We start from the raw sequence: 19,630 nt of genomic DNA, 5'->3' as shown, positions 1-19,630 counted from the left end.
GTCAAACTTGTAGAATTTAGCAAACGTGTTTGACCCCGACCAAGTAGCTGCTCAGCAAAGTTGAAGAGCAGAGACCCCTCGGGCAGCCGCCCAAGAAGAGCCCACCTTCCTCGTGGAATGGGCTTTTACCGATTTAGGATGCGGCAGTCCAGCCGCAGAATGTGCAAGCTGAATCGTACTACAGATCCAGCGAGCAATAGTCTGCTTTGAAGCAGGTGCACCCAACTTGTGGGGCGCATACAGGATAAATAGCGACTCAGTCTTTCTGACTCCAGCTGTCCTGGAAACATAAATTTTCAGGGCCCTGACTACGTCCAACAACTTGGAAGCCTCCAAGTCTTTAGTAGCCGCAGGCACCACGATAGGTTGGTTCAGATGAAAGGCTGATACCACCTTAGGGAGAAATTGGGGACGAGTCCTCAATTCTGCCCTATCCATATGGAAAATCAGATAAGGGCTTTAACATGACAAAGCCGCCAATTCTGATACACGCCTGGGCGAAGCCAAGGCCAACAACATGACTACTTTCCACGTGAGATACTTCAATTCCACGGTTTTAAGTGGCTCAAACCAATGTGACTTTAGGAAATCCAACACCACGTTGAGATCCCAAGGTGCCACTGGAGGCACAAAAGGGGGCTGAATATGCAGCACTCCCTTAACAAAAGTCTGAACTTCAGGTAGTGAAGCCAGTTCTCTCTGGAAGAAAATCGATAGAGCCGAAATCTGGACCTTAATGGAACCCAATTTTAGGCCCATAGTCACCCCTGACTGCAGGAAGTGCAGGAAACGGCCCAGCTGAAATTCCTCCGTTGGGGCCTTCCTGGCCTCACACCACGCAACATATTTTCGCCATATGCGGTTATAATGGTTTGCGGTTACTTCTTTCCTAGCTTTAATCAGCGTAGGAATGACTTCCTCCGGAATGCCCTTTTCCTTCAGGATCCGGTGTTCAACCGCCATGCCGTCAAACGCAGCCGCGGTAAGTCTTGGAACAGACAGGGCCCCTGCTGCAGCAGGTCCTGTCTGAGCGGCAGAGGCCATGGGTCCTCTGAGATCATTTCTTGAAGTTCCGGGTACCAAGCTCTTCTTGGCCAATCCGGAACAATGAGTATAGTTCTTACTCCTCTTCTCCTTATTATCCTCAGTACCTTTGGTATGAGAGGAATAGGAGGGAACACATACACCGACCGGTACACCCACGGTGTCACTAGAGCGTCCACAGCTATCGCCTGCGGGTCTCTTGACCTGGCGCAATATCTTTCTAGTTTTTTGTTTAGGCGGGACGCCATCATGTCCACCTGTGGCCTTTCCCAACGGTTTACAATCAGTTGGAAGACTTCTGGATGAAGTCCCCAATCTCCCGGGTGGAGGTCGTGCCTGCTGAGGAAGTCTGCTTCCCAGTTGTCCACTCCCGGAATGAACACTGCTGACAGTGCTAACACGTGATTTTCCGCCCATCGGAGAATCCTTGTGGCTTCTGCCATCGCCGTCCTGTCGGTTTACATGGGCGACTGCCGTGATGTTGTCTGACTGGATCAGTACCGGCTGGTTTTGAAGCAGGGGTTTTGCCTGACTTAGGGCATTGTAAATGGCCCTCAGTTCCAGACTATTTATGTGTAGGGAAGTCTCCTGACTTGACCATAGCCCTTGGAAGTTTCTTCCCTGTGTGACTGCCCCCCAGCCTCGAAGGCTGGCATCCGTGGTCACCAGGACCCAGTCCTGTATGCCGAATCTGCGGCCCTCTTGAAGATGAGCACGCCACCACAGCAGAGACACCCTGGTCCTTGGAGACAGGGTTATCAGCCGATGCATCTGAAGATGCGATCCGGACCACTTGTCCAACAGGTCCCACTGAAAGGTTCTTGCATGGAACCTGCCGAATGGAATTGCTTCGTAGGAAGCTACCATCTTTCCCAGGATCCGCGTGCAGTGATGCACCGACACCTGTTTTGGTTTTAGGAGGCCTCTGACTAGAGATGACCGCTCCTTGGCCTTCTCCTCCGGGAGAAACACTTTTTTCTGTTGTGTGTCCAGAACCATCCCCAGGAACAGTAGACGTGTCGTAGGGACCAGCTGTGACTTTGGAATATTTAGAATCCAGCCATGCTGTTGTAGTACCTCCCGAGATAGTGCTAACCCGACTAACAACTGCTCCCTGGACCTCGCCTTTATCAGGAGATCGTCCAAGTACGGGATAATTAAAACTCCCTTCTTTCGAAGGAGTATCATCATTTCGGCCATTACCTTGGTAAAGACCCTCGGAGCCGTGGATAGACCGAACGGCAACGTCTGGAATTGGTAATGACAATCCTGTACCACAAATCTGAGGTACTCCTGGTGAGGATGGTAAATGGGGACATGCAGGTAAGCATCCTTGATGTCCAGTGATGCCATGTAATCCCCCTCGTCCAGGCTTGCAATAACCGCCCTGAGCCATTCCATCTTGAACTTGAATTTCTTTATATATGTGTTCAAGGATTTGAAATTTAAAATGGGTCTCACCGAACCGTCCGGTTTCGGTACCACAAACATTGTGGAATAATAAAATAGTAACCCCGTCCTTGTTGAAGTAGGGGCACCTTGACTATCACCTGCTAGGAATACAGCTTGTGAATTGCCTCTAGCACTGCCTCCCTGCCTGAGGGAGTTGTTGGCAAGGCAGATTTGAGGAAACGGCGGGGGGGAGACGTCTCGAATTCCAGCTTGTACCCGAGATACTACTTGAAAGATCCAGGGATCCACCCGTGAGCAAGCCCACTGATTGCTGAAATTTTTGAGACGGGCCCCCACCGTACCTGGCTCCGCCTGTGGAGCCCCAGCGTCATGCGGTGGACTTAGAGGAAGCGGGGGAGGACTTTTGCTCCTGGGAACTGGCTGTATGCTGCAGCTTTTTCCCTCTACCTCTGCCTCTGGGCAGAAAGGACGCGCCTTTAACCCGCTTGCCCTTATGGGGCCGAAAGGACTGTACCTGACAATACGGTGCTTTCTTTGGCTGTGAGGGAACATGGGGTAAAAATGCAGACTTCCCAGCAGTTGCTGTGGAAACTAGGTCCGAGAGACCATCCCCGAACAACTCCTCACCTTTATAAGGCAAAACTTCCATGTGCCTTTTTGAGTCTGCATCACCTGTCCACTGCCGAGTCCATAACCCTCTCCTGGCAGAAATGGACATTGCACTTATTTTAGATGCCAGCCGGCAAATATCCCTCTGTGCATCTCTCATGTATAAGACTGCGTCTTTAATATGCTCTACGGTTAGCAATATAGTGTCCCTGTCTAGGGTATCAATATTTTCCGACAGGGAATCTGACCACGCATGCTGCAGCACTGCACATCCATGCTGAAGCAATAGCTGGTCTCAGTATAATACCTGTGTGTGTATATACAGACTTCAGGATAGCCTCCTGCTTTCTATCAGCAGGTTCCTTTAGGGCGGCCGTATCCGGAGACGGTAGTGCCACCTTCTTTGACAAGCGTGTAAGCGCTTTATCCACCCTAGGGGATGTTTCCCAACGTGACCTATCCTCTGGCGGGAAAGGGTACGTCATTAGTAACCTTTTAGAAATTACTAGTTTCTTATCGGGGGAAGCACACGCTTCTTCACACACTTCATTTAACTCCTCAGATGGAGGAAAAACTGTGAGGGAGAAATGGCGCCAGTGTGCTGAGGGAGTTAGCCCCGCCCCTTTTCCGGCGGACTTCTCCCGCTTTTTTCAGGAATTCTGGCAGAGGTAATTTATCACATATATAGCCTCTGGGACTATATATTGTGATGATTTGCCAGCCAAGGTTTTATATTGCTGCTCAGGGCGCCCCCCCCCAGCGCCCTGCACCCATCAGTGACCGGAGTGTGAGGTGTGCATGAGGAGCAATGGCGCACAGCTGAAGTGCTGTGCGCTACCTTGTTGAAGACCGAGGTCTTCTGCCGCTGATTTTCCGGACCACTTCTTGCTTCTGGCTCTGTAAGGGGGACGGCGGCGCGGCTCCGGGACCGAACGATCGAGGTCGGGTCCTGTGTTCGATCCCTCTGGAGCTAATGGTGTCCAGTAGCCTAAGAAGCCCAAACTATCTCCAGTCAGGTAGGTTCGTTTCTTCTCCCCTTAGTCCCTCGTAGCAGTGAGTCTGTTGCCAGCAGATCTCACTGAAAATAAAAAACCTAAAATATACTTTCTCTTCTAGGAGCTCAGGAGAGCCCCTAGTGTGCATCCAGCTCAGCCGGGCACAAGATTCCAATTGAAGTCTGGAGGAGGGTCATAGTGGGAGGAGCCAGTGCACACCAGTTAGACTAAAGCTTTCTTTTAGTTGTGCCCAGTCTCCTGCGGAGCCGCTATTCCCCATGGTCCTTACGGAGTCCCAGCATCCACTTAGGACGTCAGAGAAATATATATATATATATGGAAAGTGGGGTAGACCTAACATTAGCCTAAATAGTGGCTTCTAGACTGCTGACTAGGAGAAGCCACTCTTCCTGCTGAGGATTATCCACGAAAACTAAATTGTGGCTTATACTGAACTCAGCATTATTGTATTACTGTTTGCCTTACTGAGTTGGCATATTCCAGGCATTCCCAACCGCGGTCCTCAAGGCACACCAACAGTGCAGGTTTTAGTGATATCCAGGCTCCAGCACAGATGGTTAAATCAAAATAACTGAGGTACTAATTAAGTCACTTGTGTTCAAGCCTGGATATCACTAAAACCAGGACTGTTAATGCGCCTTGAGGACCGTGGTTGGGAAACACTGGCATATTCAATACAAACCTTGCTGTGGAATCAGCTCATTCTTTATTACATCTGTTATTGCAAAGCCTGTTTTACTGATATTGAGCCCCTAATGAAGTCCAGTTGGACGAAACGCAGCGGGTTTCTGGTTCGGATATAAGAACATCGGATATGTAATAATTAAGAAAACCACATTGGACTTACCAATTATCCGCAATATATGGTGTCCATATCTGATGTCTGCATTTTGATTATGTCAGCCATTTGTTATTCACTGTGATTGTTGAATACTTTTATATAAATATATTAAAAAATTATTTTAAAGTGATTTGTGGTCAAATTCTGGAAGATATCATTGGGTTCAGCTCCCTTAGACACCACCCCTTTCTCTGCATATATATATATATATATATATATATATATATATATGTATATATATGTATATAGATATATATAGATATATATACCGTATAATATATAGGGCTACAGAAATAAACGGCACTCAGAGTCAGCAAATAGCTTCAAAAACGTGTTGGTCCATACATCAATAAACCCCGTCGTCAGGACACAGACAGCATAAAGGTATACAGCCAAAGGTATGCTGTCTGTGTCCTGTATCCATATACATATATATATATATATACATATAGGCACGGTTACATAGAGCCACACACACAGAGTTAAATATAGATATATCCACATACATATATACAGGCAATGTTGCAAATAAAAACATACACACACATATAGGCAGGGTTACATATAGAGACATACTGTACATACACAGGGTCTAGCTATCATAGGTGCAGCTGCTATGGGCCTACATTCCCTTCAAAGTTACATGTGTTATGTACATTTTTCATTGTTGAGAGGTATATAGGGACCCTTACATACTCTTGCCTTGGAGCCTGCAATATATCTGGTATGCTCCTGGACCTGCTCATTGTAATGTGGTATAAAATGAACTGGACGGCATTATAATGTTACATAATATGAACCGAGACACTGTAATGTGACATAATATGAACTGATGACACTGTATGTCATATTGTAAATTGGAGGTACTGCGTTGCATAATGTGTACTGGCAGCCCTACAGTGTGACATAACGTGAGCTAGATGACCATCTGCATTCTACAGAGGTGGAAAAACTCAATATACAATGTGTACTTACATGCCGAGGAGGACGTTAAACATTCCAGTTAAAGAAGAGGGATAAATACACTCTATCGCAAATTTTATTAAATGCGACTCTGTATATACCATCTATCTTTTGATTTGTGGATGGGGGTTACGCTATGTGGGATGCACAACAGACCATTCCTAATACGATTTATGGAACATCGTGGTTATATTATTAATAAGTTGACCACTCATAGCGTACCTAACCACTTTTCAAAATCCCATAATGGTGATCCGAGCAGTTTACAGATCATAGGCCTTGAGTGCATCCAGACTATGGCTCAGGGCCGTGACAGATTCGGAAATCTGTGCCGACAAAAGGTATACTGGATGTTCAGAATGAAATCTTTACATCTAGAGGGCCTTAATGAATCTATAGAATTTAACTCCTTGTTTGAGATAAAAATGTGTGAAAAAATAAGATTTTACTCACCGGTAAATCTATTTCTCGTAGTCCGTAGTGGATGCTGGGGACTCCGTAAGGACCATGGGGAATAGACGGGCTCCGCAGGAGACTGGGCACTCTAAGAAAGATTTAGTACTACTGGTGTGCACTGGCTCCTCCCTCTATGCCCCTCCTCCAGACCTCAGTTAAGGAAACTGTGCCCGGAAGAGCTGACATTACAAGGAAAGGATTTTGGAATCCAGGGTAAGACTCATACCAGCCACACCAATCACACCGTATAACTTGTGATAAACTTACCCAGTTAACAGTATGAACAAACAACAGAGCATCAACCAATGGATGCCAACATAACCCTTTATTAAGCAATAACTATATACACGTATTGCAGAAAGTCCGCACTTGGGATGGGCGCCCAGCATCCACTACGGACTACGAGAAATAGTTTTACCGGTGAGTAAAATCTTACTTTCTCTAACGTCCTAGTGGATGCTGGGGACTCCGTAAGGACCATGGGGATTATACCAAAGCTCCCAAACGGGCGGGAGAGTGCGGATGACTCTGCAGCACCGAATGGGCAAACACAAGGTCCTCCTCAGCCAGGGTATCAAACTTGTAGAATTTTGCAAAGGTGTTTGAACCCGACCAAGTAGCAGCTCGGCAAAGCTGTAATGCCGAGACCACTCGGGCAGCCGCCCAAGAAGAGCCCACCTTCCTTGTGGAATGGGCTTTCACTGATTTTGGATGCGGCAATCCAGCCGCAAAATGAGCCTGCTGAATCGTGTTACAGATCCAGCGAGCAATAGTTTGCTTTGAAGCAGGAGCACCCAGCTTGTTGGATGCATACAGGATAAACAGCGAGTCAGTCTTCCTGACTCCAGCCGTTCTGGTTACCTAAATCTTCAAAGCCCGGACTACGTCAAACCGCTTGGAATCCTCCAAGTCACAAGTAGCCGCAGGCACCACAATAGGTTGGTTCAAATGAAAAGATGACACCACCTTTGGCAGAAATTGCGGACGAGTCCGCAATTCTGCCCTGTCCATATGGAAAACCAGATAGGGGCTTTTACATGACAAAGCCGCCAATTCTGACACACGCCTAGCCGAAGCTAAGGCCAACAGCATGACCACTTTCCACGTGAGATACTTTAGCTCCACAGTCTTAAGTGGCTCAAACCAGTGGGATTTCAGGAAACCCAACACCACGTTAAGATCCCAAGGTGCCACCGGTGGTACAAAAGGGGGCTGAATATGCAGCACTCCCTTAACAAACGTCTGAACTTCAGGCAGTGAAGCCAGTTCTTTTTGAAAGAAAATGGATAGGGCCGAAATCTGGACCTTTATGGACCCTAATTTTAGGCCCATAGTCACACCTGACTGTAGGAAGTGCAGGAATCGACCCAGCTGGAATTCCTCTGTAGGGGCCTTCCTGGCCTCACACCAAGCAACATATTTTCGCCATATACGGTGATAATGCTTTGCTGTCACGTCCTTCCTAGCATTTATCAGCGTAGGAATAACTTCATCCGGAATGCCTTTTTCCGCTAGGATCCGGCGTTCAACCGCCATGCCGTCAAACGCAGCCGCGGTAAGTCTTGAAACAGACAGAGCCCTTGTTGCAAAAGGTCCTGTCTGAGAGGCAGAGGCCATGGGTCCTCTGTGAGCATTTCTTGCAGTTCCGGGTACCAAGTCCTTCTTGGCCAATCCGGAACAATGAGTATTGTTCTCACTCCTCTTTTTCTTACAATTCTCAGCACCTTTGGTATGAGAGGAAGAGGAGAAAACACATAGACCGACTGGAACACCCACGGTGTTACTAGTGCGTCCACAGCTATCGCCTGAGGGTCCCTTGACCTGGCGCAATACCTTTTTAGCTTTTTGTTGAGGCGGGACGCCATCATGTCCACCTGTGGCAGTTCCCATCGATTTGCAATCTGCGTGAAGACTTCCTGATGAAGTCCCCACTCTCCCGGGTGGAGGTCGTGCCTGCTGAGGAAGTCTGCTTCCCAGTTGTCCACTCCCGGAATGAACACTGCTGACAGTGCGCTTACGTGATCCTCCGCCCAGCGAAGAATTCTGGTGGCTTCTACCATCGCCACCCTGCTCCTTGTGCCGCATTGGCGGTTTACATGAGCCACTGCGGTCTGACTGGATCAGAACCGGTTGGCTGCGAAGCAGGGTCTCCGCTTGACTTAGGGCGTTGTATATGGCCCTTAGTTCCAGGATATTGATGTGAAGGCAAGTCTCCTGCCTTGACCACAGCCCTTGGAAATTTCTTCCCTGTGTGACTGCCCCCCACCCTCGGAGGCTTGCATCCGTGGTCACCAGGACCCAGTCCTGAATGCCGAATCTGCGACCTTCGAGAAGGTGAGCACTCTGCAGTCACCACAGGAGAGACACCCTGGCTCTGGGAGATAGGGTGATTAACCGATGCATCCGAAGATGTGATCCGGACCACTTGTCCAGTAAGTCCCATTGGAAGGTCCTCCTATGGAACCTGCCGAAGGGAATGGCCTCGAATGATGCCACCCTCCTTCCCAGGACTCGAGTGCAGTGATGCACTGACACCTGTTTTGGTTTTAACAGATTCCTGACCAGTGTCACGAGCTTCTGAGCTCTCTCTATCGGGAGATAAACCCTTTTCTGGTCTGTGTCTAGGATCATGCCTAGGAGAAGCAGATGAGCTGTAAGAACCAATTGCGACTTTGGAATATATAGAATCCAGCCGTGTTGCCGTTTCACTTCCAGAGAAAGTGATACGCTGTTCAGCAACTGCTCTCTTGATCTCGCTTTTATGAGGAGATCGTCCAAGTACGTGATAATAGTGACACCTTGCTTCCGCAGGAGCACCATCATTTCCGCCATTACCTTGGTGAATATTCTCAAGGCCGTGGAGAGACCAAACGGCAACGTCTGAAATTGGTAATGACCATCCCGTACCGCAATTCTGAGGTACGCCTGATGAGGTGGATAAATGGGGACATGAAGGTATGCATCCTTTATGTCCCGAGTCACCATAAAATCTCCCCCTTTCAGGCTTGCAATAACCGCTCTTAGCGATTCCATCTTGAACTTGAACCCTTTCAGGTATATGTTCAGGGATTTTAAATTCAATATGGGTCCGACCGAACCGTCTGGTTTCGGGACTACAACATGTTGAAGGAGGGGAACCTTGACCACCACCTGTTGAAGATACAATTTATGAATTGCAGTTAACACTGTTTCCCTCTCGTGGGGGCGAGCCGGCAGGGCCGTCGGTGAGGGGGCGTCTTCTCAAAGTCCAGCTTGTATCCCTGAGACACAATATCTATTGCCCAGGGAACTAACAGGGAGTGAACCCACTTGTGGCTGAACTGACGAAGGCGTGCCCCCACCGGGCCTAGCTCCGCCTTGCGGTGGATTTTTTGTAGAGGCCGGGGAGGACTTCTGTTCCTGGGAACTAGCTGTGTTGTGCAGCTTCTTTCCTGTGCCCCCGCCTCTGGCAAGAGAGGACGCACCTCGGACTTTCTTGTTTCTTTATTCGAAAGGCTGCATTTGATAATGTCGTGCTTTCCTAGGCTGTGCAGGAATATAAGGCAAAATATCAGAATTACCAGCTATAGCTGTGTAGACCAGGTCCGAGAACCCTTCTCCACACAATCCTCAGCCTTCCACATGCCTCTTAAGTCGGCATCATCTGTCCATTGCATATTCTACAGGACACGTCAAGCAGAAATCGACATAGCTTTGACTCTAGGACCCAGTATACTCATGTCTCTTTGGGCATGTTTTATATATATATATATCTATCACTTAAGACAGCATCTTTAATATATATATATATATATATATATATATATATATATATACATATATATATATATATATATATATATATGCATACTAGGGTCTCAATCTCTGCTGATAAGGTACCTGTCCACGCTGCCACCGCGCTATAAACCCATGCCGACACAATCGCCGGTCTGAGTAGTATACTAGAATGTGCACGCTATCTGCAGGATCCCTGAGAATAGCTAGTGCTACCTTCTGTGCAAACAGGACACCCTAGGGGAAGATTCCCAACACATCCTGGCCCTAGTGGGGAAAGGATACTGCCTGAGAATTTTTTGTGGGAAGCTGCAGTCTCTTGTTTGGAGATTCCCGCTCTTTTTCCTCATGAGAGGAGGGAAATTTACCTCAGCTTTCTTCCCCTTAACATGTGTACCCTTGTGTCAGGGACAAATGAGTCATCAGTGATATGCAAATCATCTTTTATTACAATAATCATATATTGAATACCTTTCAGCCATCTTGGCTGTAACTTTGCATTATCGTAGTCGACACTGGAGTCAAACTCTGTGTCGATATCAGTGTTTATTATTTTGGATAGTGAGCATTGTGAGACTCTGAAGGTCTCTGTGACACAGGGACAGACATGGGTAGATTTCCTAGACTTGCAATGGGAGAAAACAGAAGGCTCTTGTGTGGGCGCACTCTTAGAAAGAAAGTTGAAAATATATGACAATTTTATGAGATGCTTAAGATATAACTTTTATTAACATCATTAAAAAACAAATACCCTTCCCAAGGATCAATAACTGAAAAAATATATAAAAATTGTTCTGGTCTCTTTGTTATAAAGAGTATTTGGAAAGGTTGTAGACATTGATTAGTCATACCCCCATTTCCCCTGACCAGTACAGGATTTCTGTATTAATGGAACCAAGGGTTGGTCAAGACACAGTTATGTAAGGAAAATTCAAACACTTGGACTGTGGATAACTAGAGTGGTGATCAGCAGTCACCACTCTAAGGATTGTACACCTAAATTACCTACAAATGTCATAATTTGAAGAAAAATTTCAAGAAAGATTTATGGGCATCATGAAGTCAGTAAAAGAAACTACAGGTTGAGTCTCCCTTATCCAAAATGCTTGGGACCAGAGGTATTTTGGATATGGGATTTTTCCGTATTTTGGAATAATTGCATACCATAATGAGATATCATGGTGATGGGACCTAAATCTAAGCACAGAAAGCATTTATGTTACATATACACCTTATACACACACCTGATGGTCATTTTAGAGAATATTTTTTATAACTTTGTGCATTAAACAAAGTGTGTGTACATTCACACAATTCATTTATGTTTCATATACAACTTATACACACAGCCTGCAGGTCATTTAATACAATATTTTTAATAACTTTGTGTATTAAACAAAGTTTGTGTACATTGAACCATCAAAAAACAAAGGTTTCACTTTCTCACTCTCACTCAAAAAAGTCCGTATTTCGGAATATTCCGTATTTCGGAATATTTGGATATGGGATACTCAACCTGTACTAATATTGTAGACACTATAGTAAAGAATTGCTGGATAGAGTTTAGTGGTGATACTGCTGTTGGTGTGTTATTATCACATAGAGGGGGAAATTCCCACTCTACAACACCAGGTATTCGCAGGTAGTCGCCTTTCCTGATACTGACCTGGCCCAACGCTGTTTAGCTTCCAAGATCGGACGAGATCGGGCGCTGACAGCGTGGTATGGTAGTAGAGTTATTATGTGTACACCAATGAGAGTGCACCTATATAAGAAATATGAATTTAAAGAGAACAGAGAAAAAATATAATTTAAGGATAGGAAAAAGATTTGTGAAAATATGTGGATCTGCTTTTCACGTTAGACCCGGTTCAAAAATTCCCACTGTTGTGGTTCAATGTACCGAGAATCATGAATGATTTCATTGTAAATTACCACTATCTTATTACCTACATAGCATAATTGTCAGGCATCAATGATTGATTTTTCCTTTTGTAAACACTTGCAATTTTGTGGCAATTGTGTCTTGCTTATAGGGACTACTCTCTTTCTGTGTTTATTTTTCATGTTTTGTGCTTTATGAAATTTACTTGTCAAAGCATTTGACTATCTATATTCCACAATTGACTTAGGGTGCTTTTATTTGTACTCCCTCCAATATTGAGAGAATTTGTTCCCAGTATATCTCTCATTCTTTACTTATTCTCTCATTTTCATCTGGAATACTTATTTTGTATATGTGCAGTAGCAAAAGCTCTGCTTTATGCAGTTAAAGTGATCAGCTTAAATATACATATCATCCAATTAACCGGTTAATATATTCTATCATCACTAATTTCGTGGACTCTCATTCATGATTCTCGGTACATTGAACCACAACAGTGGGAATTTTTGAACCGGGTCTAACGTGAAAAGCAGATCCACATATTTTCACAAATCTTTTTCCTATCCTCTATTATATCTTTTCTCTGTTCTCTTTAAATTCATATTTCTTATATAGGTGCACTCTCATTGGTGTACACATAATAACTCTACTACCATACCACGCTGTCAGCGCCCGATCTCGTCCGATCTTGGAAGCTAAACAGCGTTGGGCCAGGTCAGTATCAGGAAAGGCGACTACCTGCGAATACCTGGTGTTGTAGAGTGGGAATTTCCCCCTCTATGTGATAATAACACACCAACAGCAGTATCACCACTAAACTCTATCCAGCAATTCTTTACTATAGTGTCTACAATATTAGTAGTTTCTTTTACTGACTTCATGATGCCCATAAATCTTTCTTGAAATTTTTCTTCAAATTATGACATTTGCAGGTAATTTAGGTGTACAATCCTTAGAGTGGTGACTGCTGATCACCACTCTAGTTATCCACAGTCCAAGTGTTTGAATTTTCCTTACATAACTGTGTCTTGACCAACCCTTGGTTCCATTAATACAGAAATCCTGTACTGGTCAGGGGAAATGGGGGTATGACTAATCAATGTCTACAACCTTTCCAAATACTCTTTATAACAAAGAGACCAGAACAACTTTAATATATTTTTTCAGTTATTGATCCTTGGGAAGGGTATTTGTTTTTTAATGATGTTAATAAAAGTTATATCTTAAGCATCTCATAAAATTGTCATATATTTTCAACTTTCTTTCTAAGAGTGCGCCCACACAAGAGCCTTCTGTTTTCTCCCATTGCAAGTCTACGTACTTTCTGGCTCTGGGTGCACCACCAACCCGGACAGCATAACATATATACAAAAAACGGCCATTTATGCTGTTTTTTTCCCTTACTAACAAGGGTAATACACTGTCCAACTTTGGTTTTTTTCTCCTCCTAATCGATAGACTATCATAAATAGATAAATCCTGTGCCAGATCGCCCTTTGTCTTTCTATGGGTAGATTTCCTGTCTGTTCTCTAATCTTTTGTGCAATAAATTCACCTCAGCACTTACACATATCCAAACAGGTGTCGGTGTTGTCGACGGAGACACCCTCTCACACACATATTTGCTCTATCTCCTCCTCAGGGGAGCCTTTTACCTCAGACATGTCGACACACACGTACCGACACACCACACACACAGGGGATGCTCTATTTGAAGACAGTTCCCCCACAAGGCCCTTTGGAGAGACAGAGAGAGAGTATGCCAGCACACACCCCAGCGCTATATGACCCAGGAATCACACAGTAACTTAGTGTTAACCCAGTAGCTGCTGTATACATTGTTTTTACGCCAAATTTATGTGCCCCCCCTCTCTTTTACACCCTCTCTATCGTGCAGGGGAGAGCCTGGGGAGCTTCCTCTCAGCGGAGCTGTGGAGAGAAAATGGCGCTGGTGAGTGCTGAGGAAGAAGGCCCCGTCCCCTCAGCAGCGGGCTTCTCCCGCGATTTTGTGTAAAATTAATGGCGGGGGCTCATTCATTTAACAGTGTCCAACTGTATATATGCTGCTTTTGCCAGTAGGTACTTAGTAGCTGCCCAGGGCCCCCTGCGCCCTGCACCCTACAGTGACCGGAGTGTGTGGGTTAGTGTGGGAGCAATGGCGTACAGCTGCAGTGCTGTGCGCTACCTCATGTGAAGACAGGAGTCTTCTGCCGCCGATTTCGATGTCTTCTTGCTTCTGCCGGCTTCTGTCTTCTGGCTCTGCGAGGGGGACGGCGGCACGGCTCCAGGAACGGACGACCAAGGTTAAGATCCTGTGTTCGAACCCTCTGGAGCTATTGGTGTCCAGTAGCCTAAGAAGCGCAACCTAGCCGCAGTTAGTAGGTTTGCTTCTCTCCCCTCAGTCCCTCGTAGCAGAGAGTCTGTTGCCAGCAGAAGCTCTCTGAAAATAAAAAACCTAACTAAAATACTTTCTTATTAGCAAGCTCAGGAGAGCCCACTAAAAGCACCCAGCTCTGGCCGGGCACAGATTCTAACTGAGGTCTGGAGGAGGGGCATAGAGGGAGGAGCCAGTGCACACCAGTAGTACTAAATCTTTCTTAGAGTGCCCAGTCTCCTGCGGAGCCCGTCTATTCCCCATGGTCCTTACGGAGTCCCCAGCATCAACTAGGACGTTAGAGAAATATAGACTAAACAATAATTCTATTAGTGTTGACTTATGACTGAATTTATATATATAGTTTGGTGTGGGCAGGTGCTGCGCTCAAGGTTGGCTTTTGAAGGAAATAATGACACCAGACCACAGTGGTCTATCAACATTTCAATCTTGTTAAAAGATTTTCTTCAGGATACTGAAGAAAATCTTTTAACAAGATTGAAACGTTGATAGACCACTGTGGTCTGGTGTCATTATTTCCTCCACAAACAAGCCTTGAGTGCTGCACCTGCCCACACCAAATGTATTTTACACTGTGAGGTGTAAGGGTACCAGGTTGAGGAACTGTATAATTAGAATGCTGGACATATTGCCATGTTATATATATATATATATATATATATATATACACATACATACATACATACACATATATATATACATACATACATACATACATACATACATACATACATACATACACTGCTCAAAAAAGTAAAGGGAACACTAAAATAACACATCTAAGATCTGAATGAATGAAATATTCTTATTAAATACTTTGTTCTTTACATAGTTGAATGTGCTGACAACTAAATTACACAAAAATTATCGATGGAAATCAAATGTATTAACCCATGGAGGTCTGGATTTGGAGCCATTGGTGGATGGAGCGAGACATGATGTCCCAGATGTGCTCAATTGGAATCAGGTCTGGGGAACGGGCGGGCCAGTCCATAGCATCAATGCCTTCATCTTGCAAGAACTACTGACACACTCCAGCCACATAAGGTCTAGCATTGTCTTGCATTAGGAGGAACCCAGGGAAAACCGCACCAGCATATGGTCTCACAAGGGGTCTGAGGATCTCATCTCGGTACCTAATGGCAGTCAGGCTACCTCTGGCGAGCACATGGAGGGCTGTGTGGCCCCCCCCAAAGAAATGCCACCCCACACCATTACTGACCCACTGCCAAACCGGTCATGCTGGATGATGTTGCAGGCAGCAGAATGTTCTCCTTGGCATCTCCAGACTCTGTCACGTCTGTCACATGTGCTCAGTGAGAACCTGCTTTCATCTGTGAAGAGCACAGGGCACCAGTGGCGAATTTGTCAATCTTGGTGTTCTCTGGCAAATGCCAAACGTCCTGCTGTAAGCACAACCCCCACCTGTGGGCGTCGGGCCCTCATACCACCCGCATGGAGTCTGTTTCTGATAGTTTGAGTAGACACATGCACATTTGTAGCTTGCTGGAGGTCATTTTGCAGGGCCCTGGCAGTGCTCCTCCTGTTCCTCCTTGCACAAAGGCGGAGGTAGCGGTCCTGCTGCTGGGTTGTTGCCCTCCTACGGCCTCCTCCACATCTCCTGATGTACTGGCCTGTCTCCTGGTAGCGCCCCAATGCTCTGGACACTAAGCTGACAGACACAGCAAACCTTCTTGCCACAGCTCGCATTGAAGTGCCATCCTGGATGAGCTGCACTACCTGAGCCACTTGTGTAGGTTGTAGGGAGGTCATACAGGCACGTAGAGGCCACACACACTACTGAGCCTCATTTTGACTTGTTTTAAGGACATTACATCAAAGTTGGATCAGCCTGTAGTGTGTTTTTCCACTTTAATTTTGAGGGTGACTCCAAATCCAGACCTCCATGGGTTAATAAATTTGATTTCCATTGATAATTTTTGTGTGATTTTGTTGTCAGCACATTCAACTATGTAAAGAACAAAGTATTTAATAAGAATATTTCATTCATTCAGATCTAGGATGTGTTATTTTAGTGTTCCCTTTATTTTTTTGAGCAGTGTGTGTATATATATATATATATATATATATATATCACTGTTTGTAATTTAATATGCTGCATGCATCATGTGGAATTGCAGATGGATGAGTATATGTATACAGTGGCTCGTACCTATCAAACTCATCCACACTCCCAAAAGCTGGTTGCGGTCATGTGATATGATGTCATGTGACTGCACTGATAGTGTGTAACCGGGAAGAGATAGTGGGGGTAATTCCAAGTTGATCGCAGAAGGAATTTTTTTAGCAGTTGGGCAAAACCATGTGCACTGCAGGGGAGGCAGATATAACATGTGCAGAGAGAGTTAGATTTGGGTGGGTTATTTTGTGTCTGTGCAGGATAAATACTGGCTGCTTTATTTTTACACTGCAAATCAGATTGCAGATTGAACACACCCCACCCAAATCTAACTCTCTGTGCACATGTTAAATCTGTCTCCCCTGCAGTGCACATGGTTTTGTCCAATTGCTACCAAAATTCCTGCTGCGATCAACTTGGAATTACCCCCAGTGGCTGCATAGAACAAATGTCTCCATGAGCAACCCTATTGGCCAGAAGCAGTCACGTGGCGTTGTGTCACATGACCGCACCGGCATCACAGAATCAGGAAATGCCAGTTCTTCTTAGCAGATACATGCTAATTAGTGAGTATTTATTTTATATTTGGGGGATTTATACTGGATCGCTGTATTTGACATTAGTCTACACATGTGGAATTAATATGAAAGGAGAAAAGAAAAATTCTGATATGGGTTATTCAAAGATGGAAGCAGATCTCAGCATGCGCAGCAAGATCTGCGTACATCTCACATGCTGGGGGCCGCCTAGCACAGGGAAAGGCTGCCAAGGATTCGTAGCAGCGCCTCACAATGCACCCGCAATTTAATTACAGATGCATCGAATTAAGGTTCACCCCTGGCAGTGCAGCTTGGCTGCGAGGTCAGGCGGTCCGCAGCCATTTTTTTTAATCGGACCGGCTGCGTATGACGTCAAGCAGCCACCCCAAAAATGCTCCTAGCACGCACCCATTCAGCCCACCACGCCTCCCAACACCGTGTCGCTGCCCCGCAAATGCCCACCGCTGTCCATCACATTGCAGCAGCATCCTTCCGTGATGCGCCCGCAATGATTGAGCCTGTGCAGCCGCAATGCGTGCGCAGTTTGGCGATATAGGCAAACGGAAATGCAGGACGGAACAGCGGCAAGTTCTGAATGAGGCCCATAGTTTACAATAAGATCAGTAAGAAATCTATGTGCAAGATCCAATTGATTACTTGTTTCACATGTACAATCACGTGACCCCACCAGATTTATATAACTAAATGTTATCTTTTAGATTAAGGATATTTTCTATGAATTGATTGGTTTGTATAAAATGTATAAATATGCCTTATATACACTTATAGACGTTTACTGTTTAGCATGGCAGGTTGTTTAATAAGACAAGATATAAGATGTTATAGACCTGACATTCATGATCTAATCTGTGAGGTATAAATACCAGCTATTTGCCAACCTAAACCATTTGCTCCCAAGGAAGATGTGGGTACTTCCACACTGAAACACGTTGAGCTTTTACTTAATCACATATAAAATGGACATTTTTATCTGGACCAGCATCATTACAGAGAGGATTATTTCATCATCCTGGACCTGCATAACAGAAGCTAGAACCAAGAGCCAGCAGGCAATATACGGCATATAAGGACTGGGTAATATATCAACATATACTTTCTCATGCTGGGTAGTTTACCGGACTGTTGGACATACTTTTGTTCTATCCACTGACTGTGTCCCAAGATCCTTATATGTAGATATGTGATCTCTATTTTCAATGCACTAGTAAGATGCTAACACCTTCCTGGTGCATTTTTCATTAGATGGGCACTTAGCCCTAATTGGTAATTATATGAATTCAATATGTACCAATATTACTTATTGATTAAAATAAGAATTTACTTACCGATAATTCTATTTCTCGGAGTCCGTAGTGGATGCTGGGGTTCCTGAAAGGACCATGGGGAATAGCGGCTCCGCAGGAGACAGGGCACAAAAGTAAAGCTTTTACAGGTCAGGTGGTGTGTACTGGCTCCTCCCCCTATGACCCTCCTCCAGACTCCAGTTAGGTACTGTGCCCGGACGAGCGTACACAATAAGGGAGGATTTTGAATCCCGGGTAAGACTCATACCAGCCACACCAATCACACCGTACAACTTGTGATCTAAACCCAGTTAACAGTATGATAACAGAGGAGCCTCTGAAAGATGGCTTCCTAAACAATAACCCGAATTAGTTAACAATAACTATGTACAAGTATTGCAGATAATCCGCACTTGGGATGGGCGCCCAGCATCCACTACGGACTCCGAGAAATAGAATTATCGGTAAGTAAATTCTTATTTTCTCTATCGTCCTAAGTGGATGCTGGGGTTCCTGAAAGGACCATGGGGATTATACCAAAGCTCCCAAACGGGCGGGAGAGTGCGGATGACTCTGCAGCACCGAATGAGAGAACTCCAGGTCCTCCTTTGCCAGGGTATCAAATTTGTAAAAATTTACAAACGTGTTCTCCCCTGACCACGTAGCTGCTCGGCAGAGTTGTAATGCCGAGACCCCTCGGGCAGCCGCCCAAGATGAGCCCACCTTCCTTGCGGAATGGGCCTTAACAGATTTAGGCTGTGGCAGGCCTGCCACAGAATGTACAAGTTGAATTTTGTTACAAAACCAACGAGCAATCGACTGCTTAGAAGCAGGTGCACCCAACTTGTTGGGTGCATACAGTATAAACAGCGAGTCAGATTTTCTGACTCCAGCCGTCCTTTAAATGTATATTTTTAAGGCTCTGACAACGTCCAACAACTTGGAGTCCTTCAAGTCGTCTGTAGCCGCAGGCACTACAATAGGCTGGTTCAGGTGAAACGCTGATACCACCTTAGGGAGAAAATGCGGACGCGTCCGCAGCTCTGCCCTATGTCGAATGGAAAATTAAATAAGGGCTTTTATAAGACAAAGCCGCCAGTTCAGATACTCTCCCGGCCGAAGCCAGGGCCAGTAACATAGTCACTTTCCATGTGAGATATTTCAAATCCACATTCTTTAGTGGTTCAAACCAATTGGATTTGAGGAAATCTAAAACTACATTTAGATCCCACGGTGCCACCTTAGGCACCA

The 19,630-nt window shown here is 45.3% G+C and overlaps 1 protein-coding gene and 2 pseudogenes across 3 annotated transcripts in view; 1 reads left to right on the top strand and 2 right to left on the bottom strand.

The window, feature by feature from the left end:
* The window catches only part of AUH (AU RNA binding methylglutaconyl-CoA hydratase), a 625,046-nt gene that overhangs the window by 490,422 nt on the left and 114,994 nt on the right, over positions 1–19,630 (bottom strand). The gene's annotated exons all lie outside the window — the stretch shown is intronic.
* On the bottom strand, positions 11,734–11,852 carry LOC134953600 (5S ribosomal RNA; annotated as a pseudogene).
* On the top strand, positions 12,646–12,764 carry LOC134953589 (5S ribosomal RNA; annotated as a pseudogene).

The sequence above is a fragment of the Pseudophryne corroboree genome, chromosome 1, assembly GCF_028390025.1.
Source record: "Pseudophryne corroboree isolate aPseCor3 chromosome 1, aPseCor3.hap2, whole genome shotgun sequence".
In the NCBI taxonomy this organism is placed as follows: Eukaryota; Metazoa; Chordata; class Amphibia; order Anura; family Myobatrachidae; genus Pseudophryne; species Pseudophryne corroboree.
The sequence above is the reverse complement of the archived record's forward strand: the minus strand, read 5'-3'. Positions and strand labels throughout refer to the sequence as shown.